Here is a 19,299-nt window from a genome sequence, read left to right as displayed (position 1 = left end):
CCCTGGATCTTCACATCAGACTTTGCTAATTCCCTGACTGTGGGTGGCGCCCACTGAGGTAGTGAGGCGGAGTGGCCTCCCACTGAGCCAGAGGGAAAGAAACCACTGCTAAACCACTATACTGTCTCATTTTGTGAGTACCACAAATTAATTTATTAATGAACAAGTTGAAGAATAAACTTTTAGGACTGCACTTTTCCATATGCTTGTCTTGGGAAAAAAGGATGTCTTAAAGCCTCAGCAAAAACACTGTACATGTGTAACCTAACAAATCAACAGCCTTTCTTAGATAACATATGGAAGTATGGTTCAAAAATACTAAAACTGGACCCATAAGGCAACCAAATAAATGCCTTGTCAAATGGATGTCTGCCAATATTAGCCTACTGACATACAATAGTACCTTATTCCACTGTCAGTGGTTCAGTTCCCTCTATGTGAAATCTTGCTTCTTACATCAGGTGTTGTGCAGTTGCTTCATCTAGTGACTCACTGTGGGCATAAAGCTTCTCTCAATAAGGAGCACAGAACCTGCATTTGTACTCACATAGGCTCTGTCTATACTAGACAACTTTTCTTAAAGTTTACCACCGTTGCTACCACTGGTGGAACTCCAGGTAGAAAGCTAGCCTGAGTCTACACTGACTCGTTACGTTGGCATGGCTATTTTGACCAGGGAAATGAAAAAAAACAAAAGTTTACCCTATGCTATGACGTTAGGTCAATGTAAGCCGCCTTGCGTTAACCTTGTTGTGTATGTCTCTACATTTCAATTTGTCTCCCACTGAAGTAAGCACACCGTTACAATGATGCGGTAATACCACCGCTCCGCGCAGCATTGAGCCATGGTAAAGGCTAAGATTTTATCACGGTTATTTTTAGTAAAAGTCACAGACAGGTCAGGGGCAAAAAACAAAAATTCACAGAGCCCGTGACCTATCCATGATTTTACTAAACATAACCGGGGGCAGGGCTAAGTGGGGAGGGGGGAGGAATGGAGTCCCGTGAGTGGGGAGGGACTGACAGGCCAAAAGGACACAGCCCCAGCACCAGCCACCGCAGCGGGGGGGGGGGGGTGCAGCCATGGGGGGTGCACAGCTCCGGCCCCACCTGCAGCCCCCCAAAGCCTGTCCACAGCCACGGGGGGTGCACGGCACTGGGCCACCGCACAGCAGGGGAGCACAGCCCCCACTGCAGCCCCTGCCAGGGGGCTGAGGCACATGGGCCCAATTGCAGCCCCCCACTGAAGCGGCGCAGCCAAGGGGGCGCACAGTCCCCACTCCGGAGCTGACCGCAACTGCGGGACAGGGGCACACAGTCCCGCCTCCAGCCCCCGCGTCAGCTGCTGACAGCTAAAGTGGAAGAAGTCACTGAGATCTGGTAAAGTCATGGAATCTGTGACTGATGTGAACTCCGTGACTAAATCATAGCCTTAGCCATGGTCAATGTACTGAGGTCGACTCAAAGTGAGTGTACACACTGCATTACTTGTATCAACCCTAACAGTCCTCCAGCAGCTGTCCCAAAATGCCTGACATTAACCATTCTGGTCACTGCCCAGGGATTAGAGAGACCAGAAAACCACCACCTCCATCTTAAAGCCCTTACCATTTTTGAAATGCCTTTTCCTGATTGTCCATCTTGTCGAGCACACCTAGCAGTTCTCCATTATTGCATGCAGTTGGCTTGCTCCAGAAGCACTCCAGCTTGTAGTGGAAAGGAGTTACTGGATTTCCTGGGTCTGTGGGGAGAAGAGGCTGTGCAAGCATAGCTACAGACCAGCTGTAGTAACGTGGACATCTACAAGCAGAGTGCATGGGGGATGCAGAAGATGGGGTAACAACAGGGATCAGTAGCAGTGCCATGGGAAAGCGAAAGAACTGCGTCAGGGATGCCATAAAGCTAGAGTCCAACAGACAATCCGGTGTAGAGCCGCAGACCTGCTGCTTTTACAAAGGTCTGCATGCCATACTTAGTGGAGACTCCATTACCATCCCGCAGATCATTATGGGTACCTCAGAGAAGCCTAAGTCATAGCCCCCCTACGTGTGAACAGTGAGGGCGAGGAGGATCGGGGACATGTGACTAGGGGGTCCTGCTATACAGTGAGCCAGGACGTGTTTGAGACTCCATTGCAGTCCAGTCAGTCAAGCATGGGTGAGCCCAATGCAGGGGAAGGAACCTCAGGAATGGATGTAATTGTATTTCCCATTACATTGGATGTACTGATGGCACCTCCAACTTAACAGGGCACACCTATCGACTTTTCATTAATTTATTTATACTAGAAGAGGTAGCAGTACAACAAAGAGAGATAACATTGTTATCTGCTTTTCAGTCCCCTGTAGAGTTAGATAAGCGGAGTGTGCGGAGGAGTTTGTTTATTTACAGCAGGGACGTCCCTTGAATCCTCCTGAGAGATCTTGATGAAACATTCACAGAGATACCTATGGAATCCTCTCCCGAAGGTTTCTAGGGATGGCAGCCTTATTTCTTCCTCTGCAATAGGACACTTTCCCACACCAGTCGCAATAACTTTGAAAGTCACCATTGCAGTACACAGGCTAGCAGCATACAGACCAGGTGGCTTCAGGACACCAGCAGCAGCTGTGCTCTCTGTGCCTTTGTTCCCTCAGGAGTGAGATATCAGCTAAAATCACCACCGCCTGTGGAAAATGGCGCCAGTATTCAATGCCATTGCCCTATACTCATAGTTCCTGCAACTGAGCAATTCCCTTCTCTTTTCCCTCACCCCTGGTAGGCCATAGTCACCATGGCTGGTGCTGTGAATATGCACCGCGCACAAGTACTCTGAAGCAGAAGTGTCAATAAGCTTGTCTTGTTTAAAGCTTTAGGGGAGCAAGGGAAGAGAGTTCTGAATGTTAACTTTCATTCGCCATTGAGACTAAACTGACAAGGGTACTTCTGCATGTTTTATCTGCAGCTTCTGCCATTGTGGCCTTGAGGGATTCCCCCTCCATACCCACAGAACATCTGAGCCAGATAAGGAGGAAAAAGAAGAGAACTCAGGATGACATATTCAATGAGTTCCTGCCAGCCAGTGCTACATCAGACTGTAAGCAAAGGCCCGGATGGTGAACATTGCAGCCAGGAGAAGATCCAGGAGTCCCAGCAGGAAAAGGAGAGGGAGATGCATCTGGACATAATCAGCAAACACAGACAGATAGTGCAGAATATTATAGACCTACAGGTTCTACAATCACTAGCTTACCTCCCTTTGCAGTCCATAGAGAGCTCCACTACCACATCTCCCCAGGAGCACCACCAGCTTTTCTGCCGCCCTAGGCGGTGGAAGGTCCCGCCCCGAAATGCCACCCCCCACAAAGGCGGCAGAAGGTCCCGTCGCCAAAATACCGCCGCAGTCACCGCCCCCCAAATTGTAGTGCCCTAGGCGACCGCCTAGGTCGCCTAATGGGTTGCGCCAGCCCTGCATCTCCCTACACCCCCCAGCAACATTTGACATGGCATTAGGGGCTGCATCTCTACCCCTATCTCTTCCCCCCGCCCCCAGGGGACGTTAAGGACAACCACAGCTTCACATTTATTGCAGTGTGAAAACCACAATTGCTGTACGTGTAGGTAAAATGGACATGAATGGTCTTTCTCCTTGTTCTGTTAATATATTAAGGTTTTAATGTATTTGCTTTTAAATTTCCCAGGTTGGGGTGGGAGATTGCATCTGTTATTGAATAAAATCCTATAATTTGGAAAATAATTCATCTTTATTAGTTCACAACATATGCTGCAGTGCCTAGCAGTTTAGAAAGCACCCACGTATGTGTGACTGTACAGTGTGACAACTCATAGGATCAGTGACAAACACAGGGTAATCATCATTAATGTACATCAAGCACCATGATATTAATGCATACATTGACAGTGTTATATTCATACATGTGCGCCAAGCACCACACAATTCCTAACAGGCCCCAAACTGCAGGACCAGACGGAGCACAGTACAGCACAATGCATTACTGTGGCTCACTGTTAAAGTGCTCTTTCAAAGCCTTCCTGAGCTATATAGCTCCACACTGAGCTCTTCAAATAGCCCTTATGTCTGGCTGTTCAAACTCAGCAGACAGCCAGTCCAGGTAAGTCAAAAATATGGAGACCTGGGAGAAGGGTCAGAATCTGGGAGGAGCATGGGCTGTTATAGGAAAAATAAGGAAGAGACAAGTCAGAACTAGGGGCGGGGGAATCAAATCAGTATCTCAGATGTCAGTATACTAGTGCAAGAAGTATGGGGAATAAGCAGGAAGAACTCGAAATGCTAGTAAATAAACACAACTATGACATAGTTGGCATCACGGAGACTTGGTGGGATAATACACATGACTGATATATTGGTATAAAAGGATACAGCTTGCTCAGGAAGGACAGGCAGGGAAAAAAGGGAGGAGGTGTTGCCTAATATATTAAAAATGTACACACTTGGACTGAGGCTGATAGAAATAAGAGACAGACTTGTTGAATGTCTCCAGGTAAGGATAAAAGGGGTAAAAAACAAGGGTGATGTCATGGTAGGGGTCTACTACAGACCACCAAACCAGGAAAAAAGCGGTGGATGAGGCTTTTTTTAAAAACAGCTAACAAAATCATCCAAAGCACAGGACTTGGTGGTGATGGGGGACTTCAACTACCCAGACATCTGTTGGGAAAAACAACACAGCAGGGCACAGATTATCCAACAAGTTCTTGGAATGTATTGGAGACATTTTTTTTTATTTCAGAAGGTGGAGAAGGCTACTAGGGAGGAGGCTGTTCTAGATTTGATTTTGACAAATAGGGAGGAACTGGTTGAGAATCTGAAAGTGGAAGACAACTTGGGTGAAAGTGATCATGAAATGGTAGAGTTCATGATTCTAAGGAATGGTAGGAGGGAGAACAGCACAATAAAGATAATGGATTTCAAGAAGGCAGACTTTAGCAAACACAGGGAGTTGGTAGATAAAAAAATCCCATGGGAAGCAAGTCTAAGGGGAAAAGCAAGTGAAGATAGTTGGCAGTTTTTCAAAGAGACATTATTAAGGGCATGTGAGCAAACTATCCCACTGCATAGGAAAGATAGGAAGTATGGCAAGAGACCACCTTCACTTAACCAGGAGATCTTCAATGATCTAAAACGCAAAAAAAGTCCTACAAAAAGTGGAAACTCAGTCAAATTACAAAGGATGAATATAAACAAATAACACAAGTATGTACGGACAAAATTAGAAAAGCCAAGGCACAAAACAAGATCAAACTAGCTAGGGACATAAAAGGAAATAAGAAAACATTCTACAAATACATTAGAAACAAGAGGAGACCAAGGACAGAATAGGCCTGTTACTCAATAAGGGGGGGAAACACAATAACAGAAAATGTGGAAATGGCAGAGGTGCTCAATGACTTCTGTGTTTCGGTTTTCACCTAGAAGGTTGGTGGCAATTGGACATCTAACATAGCGAATGCCAGGGAAAATGAGGTAGGATCAAAATCTAAAATAAGGAAAGAACAAGTCAAAAATTACTTAGACAAATTAGAGGTCTTCAAATCACCAGGGCCTGATGAAATGCATCCTAGAATACTCAAGGAGCTGACTGAGGAGATATCTGAGCCATTAGCAATTATCTTTGAAAAGTTATGGAACGCGGGATGCATTCCAGAAGACTGGAAAAGGGCAAATATAGTGCCCATCTATAAAAAGGGAAATAAGGACAACCCAGGGAATTACAAATCAGTCAGCTTAGCTTCTGTACCTGGAAAGATAATGGAGCAAATTATTAAGCAATCAATTTGCAAACATAAGATAATAAGATGATAAATAACAGTCAGCATGGATTTGTCAAGAACAAATCACGTCAAACCAACTTTATAGCTTTCTTTGACAGGATAACAAGCCTTGTGGAGAGAGGGGGAAGCGGTAGATGTGTTATATCTTGACTTTAGTAAGGCTTTTGATACTTCTCAAACAAATCAGGGAAATACAACCTAGATGGAGCTAGTATAAGATGGGTGCATAACTGGTTGGAAAATCATTCCCAGAAAGTAGTTATCAGTGGTTCACAGTCATACTGGAAGGGCATAACAAGTGGGGTCCTGCAGGGATCGGTTCTGGGTCCTGTTCTGTTCAATATCTCCATCAATGATTTAGATAATGGCATAGAGAGTACACTTACAAAGTTTGCGGACGATACTAAGCTGGGAGGGGTTGCAAGTGCTTTGGAGGATGGGATTAAAATTCAAAATGATCTGGACAAACTGGAGAAATCGTCTGAAGTAAATAGGATGAAATTCAATAAGGACAAATGCAAAGTACTCTACTTAGGAAGGAACAATCTGTTGCACACGTACAAAATGGGAAATGACTGCCTAGGAAGAAGTACTGCAAAAAGGGATCTGGGGGTCATAGTGGATCACAGGCTAAATATGAGTCAAGAGTATAACGCAATTGTAAAAAAAGAAAATATCATTCTGGGATATATTAGCAGGAATATTGTAAGCAAGACACAAGAAGTAATTCTTCCGCTCTACTATGCGTGGATTAGGCCTCAACTGGAGAATTGTGTCCAGTTCTGGGTGCCACATTTCAGGAAAGATGTGGACAAATTGGAGAAAATCCAGAGAAGAGCAACAAATATGATTAAAGGTCTAGAAAACATTATTTATGAGGGAAGATTGAAAAAATGGGTTTGTTTAGTCTGGAGAAGAGAAGACGGAGAGGGGACATGATAACAGTTTTCAAATACATAAAAGGTTGTTACAAGGAGGAGGGAGGTAAATTGTTCTCATTAATCTCTGAGGATAGGACAAGAAGCAATGGGCTTAAATTGCAGCAACGGCAGTTTAGGCTGGACATTAGGAAAAACTTCCTAACTGTCAGAGTGGTTAAGCACTGAAATAAATTGCCTGGGGAGGTTGTGGAATCTCCATCATTGGGGATTTTTAAGAGCAGGTTGGACAAACACCTGTCAGTGATGGTCTAGATAATATACTTAGTCCTGTCTTGAGTGCAGGGGACTGGACTAGATGACCTCTCAAGGTCCCTTCCAGTTCTATGATTCTATGAAGAGTTCCCAGAATAGAGATGCTGGTATAAGCTCAGTTTAACAGAACAACATCTATTTATTATTGAAAGATGGTACAGACTGTTAGGCTGACATCAGATTTTTCATTTCAAGGGGAATTACCATGAGTTTGGGGAAGGAAATCTGTTCTGAAACAGAACAAAAGCAACAAACAACAACATTTCTGTGAAACAAAATTCTGAAAAAAATCAGGTCAATAGAAATATGTTGTTACACTTCTGACTTTTATTTTGTATTATATATTACAATATAATACAAAATTTTAAACAAAGTTATTTCAAAACAGAAAATCTAAACGTTCTGTTTCAAAAAAGGGGAAACATTCATTCTTCTCTAAACAATTTTTTTCAGTTTTCCTTTTGAAACAAACTTTCACCAAAATTGACAGGTTCATACAAAATGTTCTGCTTTAGACAAATCAGCATCTTTTAACAACAAATATTCCAACTGAAACTGTCCAACCATTGGTGCTGCTGACCAAAAGCAGTTTCACTTTCCCAGTGCATGTGTGCGTGCACTTGCGCACTCAGGCACACTAACTTCCTCGCAGAGTTACTTCCTGAGACAGGGGTCTTTCCCATCTGGAAGGAGCCACACCCTCTTTGGGGTTGTCTGTGGACTCGTTGACCCAGACAGCACAGTAACCCTGTTACAGCATCAAGCAGGTATTACACTGGACCCACAGGTCTGCCACAGTTAAGGTTAAGATACATGTTAGTTTTTGGATTGACTGTCTCACACAACACTGCTCCCCATCTGACTGGACACTCTCCAGGCTGTTGCATTTGGAGCTCACTCATTAGAGCCAATGTTCTCGTTAAGCCTCCCAAATCGAACAGCCTACGCATTATCCCTCACTGGTGTCATAAATGATAGCCTGAGGATGCAGTTCCTTTGTCTAGCACCCCCTTCAGACAGCTGAGACTCCACAGTCCAACTACCTGGCCCCTGGGACCAGTTCTGATCCCTCAGGCTGCCAGTAGCTTAAGCACACTCTCTCCCAGAACTCCAGCCATGTGGACTCCCTGGGATTACAATTTAACTCTTCAGGAAGGCACGTGATAACAAAAGCAAACAGACACACAGACAGACTTTACACAGGATTCTGAATAGTATTACTGTTTACTTAGCAGCACGAGAGATACACAGATCTAGACTAAATAATAAACACAACAGTATGCAGCTTCTCTGCCTCAGTTTCCTCACCACTCTGGAGAAGTTTTTGGGCTTGGACATAGTCCTCTGGAGTGTTCTGGATCCTCCTGCAGCTCATGGTTTCACTTCAGAATCATTGAGCCTCTTTCCCCCTTCTAGGTCAGGTAGCTTTCGCTCACCTTGCCTGGTCCCACAGTTAAACATGACACCCCTGCCACAAAAGCATGCCCCTTTCTCCTGCCCAAAACTTCCTGTGTCTCTTTGTGAGTCTTACCTTGAGTTTATATGTCTTCCTTTACCAACATCTGCTTTCTTTGTTCTACTGCAGTGCTGGGGATTTTTTACTCCCCATCTTGAAGAGAAGTTGGAGGAATTAGCTTTTTCCTGTTTCAGCCAAACCCACTAGCCCAAGGTATTTGCACCTGAATAGGAAACTAAGGTTTAACTACCAACTACTGTCCCTTATCTGACAGTCATGATACAGTCCCTGTCAGCAGATGACAAAAGAGTCCACAGCCACAGAGTCATTCTATGATGCAACAATTTCACATCATCAACCAGTATTCGTTGTTGTACATAGATTGCCACAAGAGGCTTGTGACGGGTTCGGTCACAGAGACCCCCTTGGGATTGTCACCCGACGTGCTGAAATTACCTCTGAGCCAGTTTTCCCTGCCAGCTTGGGACTTCCAGAACGCTGCCTTGTTGAGCCAGACACAGTAGCCTGCTGCAACACAAACCCAGGGTCCAGGCCACGCCCCCAAAGCTGCAGGCTTTAAGTGAAAACAGCTCTGCAGGTTACCTGACTTCAGCACCTAGTCACCCAGCTCCCAATAGGATTCAAATCCCAAATACATCCGTTTTACTCTGTATAAAGCTTATACAGGGTAAACTCAAATTGTCCACCCTCTATAACACTGATAGAGAGATATGCACAGCTGTTTGCTCCCCCAGGTATTAATCACTTACTCTGGGTTTACTAATAAACAAAAGTGATTTTAAGTATAAAAAGTAGGATTTAAGTGGTTCCAAGTAATAACAGACAGAACAAAGTAAGTTACTAAGCAAAATAAAGCAAAAACATGCAAGGCTAAGCCTAATCCATTAAGAAACTGGTTACAGGTAATATCTCACCCTCAGAGATGTTCCAATAAGCTTCTTTCACAGACTAGATTTCTTCCTAGTCTGGGCCCAATCCATTCCCCTGGTACAATCCTTGTTAGTTCCAGCAGACATCTTAGGCATTAACTAGGGGTTCTCATGACTGGCATTCCCTTTGTCCTGCTCCAACCTTTTATAGCTTTGGCACAAGGCGGGAATCTTTTGTCTCTCTGGGTCCCCACCCCTCCTTCTAAATGGAAAAGTACCAGATTTAAGATGGATTCCAGTATCAGGTGACATGATCACTTGTCCTGTGAGACCTCAGCCTCCATTCTTCCTGGGCTGGCCCACAAATACATAGGAAGATTTGCAAGTAAACAGAGTCATTTACAGTTCATTGATTCTGAAGCACCCTTAATGGCTTCCACTTAATATGTTTACATCAGTAATACAAGTTTATATCTTATTCTCCTAACTTCAGACATAGAAAGAATACATGCAAATAGGATGAACACACTCAGATTATAAGCTTTGTAATGATACTTTACAAGAGACCTTTTGCATAAAGCATATGGAGTGCAACATCACAAAGCTCTCTTAACTTATGTTCAAAATATCACAGAATATTTGACCTCTCTCATGTAATTTTTAGTATTCATGAAAATTACACAGTCGTTTTCTGATTCATCAATTGAACCCCTGGAGACTATTCCAGTTTCTAGCCATTCAAACAAAAAAGACTAGATTAACACACAATTTGTCATACATTCCAATGAGAGGCCAAAGGATCCTGGCAACTCATCAACTAAAGTACAAGGCTATTAGCATATTTCTTCCAAAATGTGTTTTCCTTACTGTAAGATGTTATGAAGATTTCTCATTCTTGCAGGGAAAAGAAACATTCTGTAAAATTAAAGCAATTCTGTCATATTTCAACATTCTGATCTGGTCATAAATGAACTCAGAGAGAGAGAGAACAATCAGAGCTTGAGGGGAGTACATGCAGTACACCAAGTATCTAACTAAAAGAAACAGGGCAATAACATAGCATCTGTTGCCCTAAGTATCATTGGAATTTTACAGTTTTAAGGAGTAGCCTAATCCTTACCCTGAACTCTAAAACTTTTTAGAGAGTGGATCGCTGCAGAGTGAGAGGACGGAGAACGAGCTTTGTACTCAGGAATTCTAGAGTTCACCATGGAACCCTCAAAACTGTCTCAATAACCAAACTATTTTATCTCAGTAAAATATAGAAAACACAGGTCGACACACAGCAGATATAAAATCGGCATAATGTAAAATTTTAAAAGTTTACAATTCACTAGCAATTTGAAAATGAGAATTACAAACCCCAGTGAAAACCCGGAGAGTAATAGCTGTGCATCCAATGCGGCAGACAAGAAATAAAAACTAAAAGACATTTTTAAACCCATGGTCCAAAATATCAAGGAGTGTGAGGGGGAAAAAAAGACTTTCTCCGAGTATCTGAATAGGTTAAAAAAATCTTTGTCAAAAATGTGGAAGACAAAGGAAAGAAATGGAAGAAATACTATCACACAACATAGTAACTTGGAACTGAATCAGAAACAGACAATAAATACAGACAGAGCAGAGTATCAAACCTCAATTCTGTCCTAGGCTCATGCTTTATGTAGTATACCCTTTATATACTATACCAGGGATCTCAAACTCAAATGACCGCAAGGGCCACATGAGGACTAGTACGTTGGCGAGGGCCGCATCACTGACACACACGCCCCACCTCTGCCCCAGCCCGGCCCCGCCCCCACTCCACCCCTTCCATGAGGCCCCGCCTCTTCCCACCCCCATTCCAACCCCTTTCCCAAAGTCCCCATCCCAACTCTGCCTCCTTCCCTGAGCGCGCGGCTCCCCACTCCTCCCCCCTCCTCCTGGAAAGCACTAAGCACCACCAAACAACTGTTTGGCAGCAGGAAGCATCTGGAGGTAGGCAGAGGAGCGGGACGCAGTGCGCTGGGGGAGAGGGGAGGCGGCAGGTGAGGGGAGCTTGGAGGCTGCAGGAAATAACTCAGGGGGACCGGAGGGGCGCGGGGAGCTTGGTAGGACGCAAATAACTCTGTGGGCCATGTTTGAGACTCCTGTACTGTACCCTATGCTTCATGTACAGATTTTCAATGACTCCATATTCATTTACACATGGATAATACCCATGCCATTAAATATTTTTATTTTATCTGTGTTTACCTTCCAACAATATTGGTACTTATATGAGAAGCAAAGAGGGAGGGAAATTACAAAAACTTTGGGTGCCAAATTCTCCTCAGGCATAACTGCACTGAGGTCTGCATTGAATTCAGTGGAGTTATGCCAACAAAGAATTTGGGGGCCCAATCTACATTAGACATGGGGACTAGAGAACAGATATGTTGTACCTTTCAGTTCTAGATTATAGACTCCATGACCAGTTTATGCAGTTAGGTGGCCTATGTGTTATAAATTTGGCAATCCCTGTCCAGTTCCAATGGTGGACAAGTCTGAAAAAAGTACACCAGGATAGTGAGCACTATTTGGCAACGTGGCTGTCAGTCTTTGCAAAGAGGCCAAAAATTACATGGGCATAAAAACACAGCTAGCATCTCATCCATAAACATGGTCACTCGAGGTCAAGGCCGAGGCACATTAGCAGGATGTTGTGGGGAATCTGTACTGCTAGGGCCCATGTTGTACCCATTTGGTGGATAAACAAAGGATTTCAGTCTCCAGTTCTGTCAAACAAGTCTTTGTTTGCGATGACCTATATAACTCAGTTGTGGTTTTATAACTCATGAGTAATATGATCATTATAAACAGGCCAATAAAAACTTCATTTTCATTATGAATTATATATTTCTTCCTACACTTTCATTTGGCTGCTAATCTGGGGAATCATGCCATTCTAGGTTTCTGTCAGACGGTGATGTTTGGGTGGACCTTTAAAAGGAGCGTAGATCAAAGTTCCTGCCTATGCCCCAGGTTTCTTTCCTCATTAACAGGAATTTGATTGAAGAAGATCATGTGACTGAGCATGTAACCAAGAGCCAATTCTGTACCATGTTCAGTAGAACTGGTCCCATGTTCCCTGGAGGGACTGTTTTTGATGAGATACCAGAAAAACAGGGAATGTGAGGAGTAGGGCTAGAAGCATGCAACCACATGGACAAAGCAGGGCACACAGGGTGACCAGACAGCAAGTGTGAAAAATTGGGACAGGGGGTGGGGGATAATAGGAGCCTATATAAAAAAAAAAAACACCCAAATATCGGGACTATCCCTATAAAATTGGGACATCTGATCACCCTACAGGCACGTGTTTAAAATTCCACTTGTTCAGCTTAACCTGCATTCAGCTTCTGTATCATTACTCCCTGCATCTACAAGAAGGATATTATCTGCAATTATTTTCTCCCCAGGAAGCCTTCCAGCACTTAGCTGAGTCTTCTCTGGAACACCTCTGATGCTAGGCTTCTGCTCATTGGCATACACGGCCATCTGTAGAAACCAAATGGTGTTGCAAAGGTTGTCCAGGATTCTTTATCCAGGCTTGTTTGCCAAAACCCATTCCTCACATCACAGACCATAAAGATTCTAGCTTTGGAGAGTTCTGGCAAGTTGTAGTCAGTTCTGGAGAGTGGATAGTGGCATATTTTCAGTGCTGGGTTAGTGGCTTTGGGTCTATGCAGATGCATAATTTTCCTGATGGCTTCTTTATCATCGGCACCATCATGTTGCTTACCCAGGCTGCACTAGCCTCTACCGGGTGCTCTGCAGACTTTCAAACTCTGCATATTGGATTACATAGTACTACTTGCATTTTCCTTTGTGATAAGCACACAGGTTCCACTGTGGAACTTCTACTTCTAGTCTCAGCTTTCCTTTGAGGCACCCAATAGCCTTTGAAAACATTTCCATATGATTTTAAAAATGTCTCCATTGTCCATGGGACTCCTTTTGCTGCTTGATGACAAGTTTCAGAGTAACAGCCGTGTTAGTCTGTATCCGCAAAAAGAAGAACAGGAGTACTTGTGGCACCTTAGAGACTAACAAATTTATTAGAGCATAAGCTTGCATCCGAAGAAGTGGGCTGTAGTCCACGAAAGCTTATGCTCTAATAAATTTGTTAGTCTCTAAGGTGCCACAAGTACTCCTGTTCTTCTTTTTGCGGATACAGACTAACACGGCTGCTACTCTGAAACCTGAACTAGATATGTTGCGTATACATGTATGGGAGGTATCTAGCATACTAGAGGAAAGGCCTGAGCGCTAATAAATTTAAAGGACATTTACAGAATTTTTTTTTAATGTATTTACATATGGGGGCACCGTATGTGGAAAGAATTCAATTGTTGGAAGTTTTCAAATGAGGCAATAGCATCCTATAAAGAAGGGAGGTCCAGCCAGTCAAGATTGAAATGTATAGGAAGAATTAAAGTTTTATTCCACCATGACAAAAATAAAAATATATAAATAATAAAACGATTTACTTACACTTCATTGAACTATATTTAAATACGAGCAATTCTCTGACTTGGCCCCACTACAATGCAAGGTGAGGTGGAAACTAGTCAGTAGTCATGCAATATCAGACTCTGACCTATCAGCTCTCACAAACTCAGCAGGGTCTGCCAGGGTCAATACTTGATGAGACACCTTTAGTCAGCACCTAGGTGCTGAAGAACAGGTGTTGGTGATGTAATATTATGGTCAAGTTTTTAAACTGCACTCATCACAACAGTATCTGAGCCCTAGTTAGGCACACTTATCTTGGAGTCAATACTGACAATACCAGAGGACCATAGGGGGCATTTCACTGCTAGCGGATCAGATGTAAAACTAAGGTCTTGACTACGTGTAGCCCTTTAAATTCCTTTGTTCTTTCTAGGTATTTATATAATGCCAATCTCTGTAGTTTCTCCATGCCAAAGTTCAATTCACAAATTGTTGTACACTGTTGCTGTATGCTGTCACCTCAAAGGTGAAGACAGGTGAAGTTAGCCCTAGGTAAAAGTTGTACAGTATTTCAAGTTTGTAAAGTGCTATGCAATAAAAGACACTAAACAAACATAAAATATTATAAAACTGATTCAAATGTAGCTTACCAGGTGATTACTGCCTTATAAATGCCTATATAAAGATTACTATGTCTTGGCTAAATCTTGACTAGTTCAACGAATCAGATGACTGGTTATTTATTATCCTGATCTGCAATTAGCATATAAATTTGCCTTTTGAGGACCAGTAGTTGCCAGACTGGATCTCCACAAAGCCCACAGACACATAAATACACATTGTGGTTTGTTACATCTTTAGGATAGAGGAATGCCAGTTTTCCACACATCTGATATTCCGTTTTTAGTTTTCTAATTGACATTTTCAAAGACACTTCTTTTTTTTCAAAGTTCAGTTTTAGCAAATTGGGATTTTAGTAATTCCCTGTTGGCCACTACTTTCCTCTATCATATCAATACAGGATATATTGTTGGGCTTAAGCCTAGGCTACCTATGTGGTCATGTAGGTACCTATGCACCACAGTCAAAAAACTGGTAGTTCCTTTGCTGGCACTGCCAATGGGCTATACACTATAAGTGCTCTTCAATGGCTCTTTCTTCCTGCCTATCGAAAGCCTGGTACAAAAACTAATCTTTGCCTAGCATCTCCCCTACCAACTCCACTTGCACCGCTCCTGACATGTGAGCATATCAGGAAACTGGAATGAAACTACCAAACTCATTTCATACAGGGCACCAAGCAGCAATCACATAGCAACTTTTAATCTCTGCTGTACTTGACTAGATTTGAAGTCAATGGGACTTTACTGGTGCTCAGTCTCTCTGAAGATCACACTTCTTAATTAGGTGCCTGAACATGATTTTAAGTGCCTAACTTTAGACAACAGTTTTGTGTGATTAATTTTTATTAATTTTCATAAAGAAATAATGAAAATCCCAAAAGGTAAAAATGACTTACAGTTTCTATATGTCACTAAATACTGCACATTTCACAGGATATCCAATAAAGTTATGCAATTATGCAACTTTACAACTTGCCAAGCTGCAAGACAAGACAATTAAAAAATCAGACAATATTACACGACATAACATGTTAGGGTGGGGATAACAACAATAATAATAATAAATATAATAAAAGACACAAATAGGCAAAAACTATGGAGGGGATGGGAAGAGGGAGAATAAAAGTGGAGCGGTTCGGTGGAATGGAAGTCTAGCATTATTTGAGCTATCTCAGAATTCTTTATCCAAATATATCAAGAAACAGTGTCCAAACTGCTTCAAATTCATATATTTCCTCTTGACATTGATACGCTATTCTTTCTTTCACTGCTAACTCAGACAGGTTTTAGCTAGCTCCTCCACTGAGGGTGGCAGGTGACAATATTACATTAGGCCTGGTATACACTATGAGTTTAATTCGAATTTAGCAGCGTTAAATCGAATTAACCCTGCATCTGTCCACACAACAAAGCCATTTATTTCGAAATAAAGGGCTCTTAAAATTGATTTCTGTACTCCTCCCCAACGAGCGGAGTAGGGCCGAAATCAATATTGCCATTTCAAATTAGGGTTAGTGTGGCCGCAATTCAATGGTATTGACCTCCGGAAGCTATCCCAAAGTGCACCATTGTGACCGCTCTGGACAGCAATCTGAACTTGGATGCACTGGCCAGGTAGACAGGAAAAGCCCCGCGAACATTTGAATTTTATTTCCTGTTTGCCCAGCACAGGAAAGCACAGGTGACCACAGAGAGCTCATCAGCACAGGTAACCATGCAGGCCGATAATCAAAAAAGAACACCAGCATGGACCATACGGGAGGTACTGGATCTGATCGCTATATGGGGAGAGGATTCAGTGCTAGCAGAACTACGTTCGAAAAGACAAAATGCCAAAACTTTTGAAAAAATCTCCAAGAACATGATGGAGAGAGGCCACAATAGGGACTCAGATCAGTGCCGTGTGAAAGTTAAGGACCTCAGACAAGCCTATCAAAAAACAAAGGAGGCAAACGGTCGCTCCGGGTCAGAGCCGCAGACATGCCGCTTCTACGCTGAGCTGCATGCAATTCTAGGGGGGGCCGCCACCACTACCCCACCTCTACCCGTGGATTCCGAGGCGGGGGTAATCTCAGCCACATCTGAGGATTCTGCGGATGGTGAAGAGGAGGAGGAGGACGAGCTTGCGGAGAGCACATAGCACTCGGTTCTCCCCAACAGCCAGGATCTTTTTCTCAGCCTGACTGAAGTATCCTCCCAAGCCAGTACCCAAGACCATGACCCCATGGAAGGGACCTCAGGTGAATTTACCTTTTAAAATATAAAACATGGTTTAAAAGCAAGCATTTTTTAATGATTAATTTTCCCTGAAGACTTGGGATGCATTTACTGCCAGTACAGCTGCTGGAAAAGTCTGTTAACGTGTCTGGGGATGGAGCGGAAATCCTCCAGGGACATCTCCATGAAGCTCTCCTGGAGGTACTCCAAAAGCCTTTGCAGAAGGTTTCTGGGCAGTGCAGCCTTATTCCGTCCTCCATGGTAGGACACTTGACCACGCCATGCTAGTAGCAAGTAATCTGGTATCATTGCATGACAAAGCCTGGCAGCGTATGGTCCAGGTGTTTGCAGGCGTTCAAGCAACATCTGTTCTTTATCTCGCTGTGTAATCCTCAGGAGAGTGATATCGCTCATGGTAACCTGGTTGAAATACGGGAATTTATTTAAGGGGACAGAGATGGCCGTTCCTAGTGGGCTGTTTGCCTATGGCTGAAAAGAAATCCTTCCCTGCACTTAGCCAAGCGCGGGGGGAGGGGCGGAATTGGCGCTGAGCTTTTCGCATTTGGCTAGCAGGGATCTTCCCTGATACCAGCACGTGGCGGGGGGAGGGGTACAGCGATCATCCCAGATAATTCATGGCGGCGGGGAGGTTAGTTTGGTTTCTGCAGGGATCTTCCCTGATACCAGCCACGTGGTGGGGGGAGAGATAAAGCGATCATCCTAGAGAATTGGATGGGGGGGGTTAGTTTGTTTTCTGCTGCTGAAGGTTAACAGGAAAACCACAGCACTCAACGGGCTTTGCTTGGTATGTGGGAAAGGAGGGCGCAGAAGCCGAAAGACAATGGCTTACCATGGCCGCATGCAAGCCGAATTCTGTTGCCCGGACCTGCGTCAGTGATATCTAACACCAAAGCCACAGGCACTCAATATTAAGATGCAAAATGTGACCTTGTACTGAAATCACATGTGCTATGTAATGTGAATAGTGTTGTTCACCGTGAGAGAGTATAAGCATTGTTCTGTAAAATGTATCTTTTTAAAAACTTCTCTCCTTTTTTCCATCCCTCCAGCAGCTGCAAATTTTTCAAGCCTCCCTCCTCCGTTCCGAAGGCTATCTCAGATAAGGCGGCGGAGAAAGAGGACAAGAGACGAGATGTTCTCGGAAATAATGGAATGCACCCGCACTGAAAGAGCTCATTTGAATGAGTGGAAGGACACGGTATCTAAGTACAGGAAAGATGCCAGTGAACGTGAGGTCATGAGGGACGCTCGAGATGAGAGGTGGCAGGCTGCAATGCTGGGGCTGCTGCATGATCTAACGGACATGCTCCGGCATCTGGTGGAACTTCAGGAACGGCAGCAGGATAACAGAGTGCCGCTGCAGCCGCGGTATAACCTCTCTCCCCCCTCACCATGTTCCATAGCCTCCTCACCCAGACGTGTAAGAACACGGGGGGGAAGGCTCCGTGCACCCTCCCACTCCACACCAGTGGACAGCCCAACCAGAAGGGTGTCATTATATTGAATTTTTTCAGTGGCCTTTTACTTCCCTTCTATCCTCCTCCCAAACCCCACCCAGGCTACCTTGTCGGTTCTCTCCCTATGTTTATAATCAATTAATAAAGAATACATGATTTTTAAATGATAGTGACTTTATTTCCTTTAAAAGCAAGCTGTGATTTAAGTGGGGAGGGTGGTTTGCTTACAGGGAATGAGTCAATCCAGGGGGCAGGTTTTCAACAAACAGAACTTTCACACCATAGCCTGGCCAGTCATGAAACTGGTTTTCAAAGCTTCTCTGATGCACAGCGCTTCCTGGTGTGATCTTCTAATCGCCCTGGTGTCTGGCTGCGCATAATCAGCAGTCAGGCGATTTGCCTCAGCCTCCCACCCCGCCATAAAGGTCTCCCCCTTACTCTGACAGAGATTGTGGAGCACACAGCAAGCAGCAATAACAATGGGGATATTGGTTTGGCTGAGGTCTGACCGAGTCAGTAACAAGTGCCAGCAACCTTTTAAACGTCCAAATGCACATTCTACCACCATTCTGCACTTGCTCAGCCTGTAGTTGAACAGCTCCTGACTCCTGTCCAGGCTGTCTGTGTATGGCTTCATGAGCCATGGCATTAAGGGGTAGGCTGGGTCCCCAAGGATAACTATAGGCATTTCAACATCCCCAACGGTTATTTTCTGGTCCAGGAAGTAAGTCCCTTGCTGCAGCCGTTTAAACAGAGTAGTGTTCCTGAAGACGCGAGCATCATGAACCCTTCCCGGCCAGCCCATGTTGATGTTGGTGAAATGTCCCTTGTGATCCACAAGTGCTTGCAGCACCATTGAAAAGTACCCCTTGCGGTTATGTACTGGGTAACCTGGTGCTCCGGTGCCAAGATAGGGATATGGATTCCATTTATTGCCCCACCACAGTTAGGGAATCCCATTGCAGCAAAGCCATCCACTATGACCTGCACATTTCCCAGAGTCACTACCTTTCATAGCAGCAGCTCAGCGATTGCTTTGGCTACTTGCATCACAGCAGCCCCCACAGTAGATTTGGCCACTCCAAATTGATTCCCGACTGACGGGTAGCTGTCTGGCATTGCAAGCTTCCACAGAGCTATCGCCACTCGCTTCTCAACTGTGAGGGCTGCTCT

Source organism: Trachemys scripta, chromosome 6, assembly GCF_013100865.1.
Source record: "Trachemys scripta elegans isolate TJP31775 chromosome 6, CAS_Tse_1.0, whole genome shotgun sequence".
Taxonomy (NCBI): Eukaryota; Metazoa; Chordata; order Testudines; family Emydidae; genus Trachemys; species Trachemys scripta.
This window is presented reverse-complemented; position numbering follows the sequence as displayed.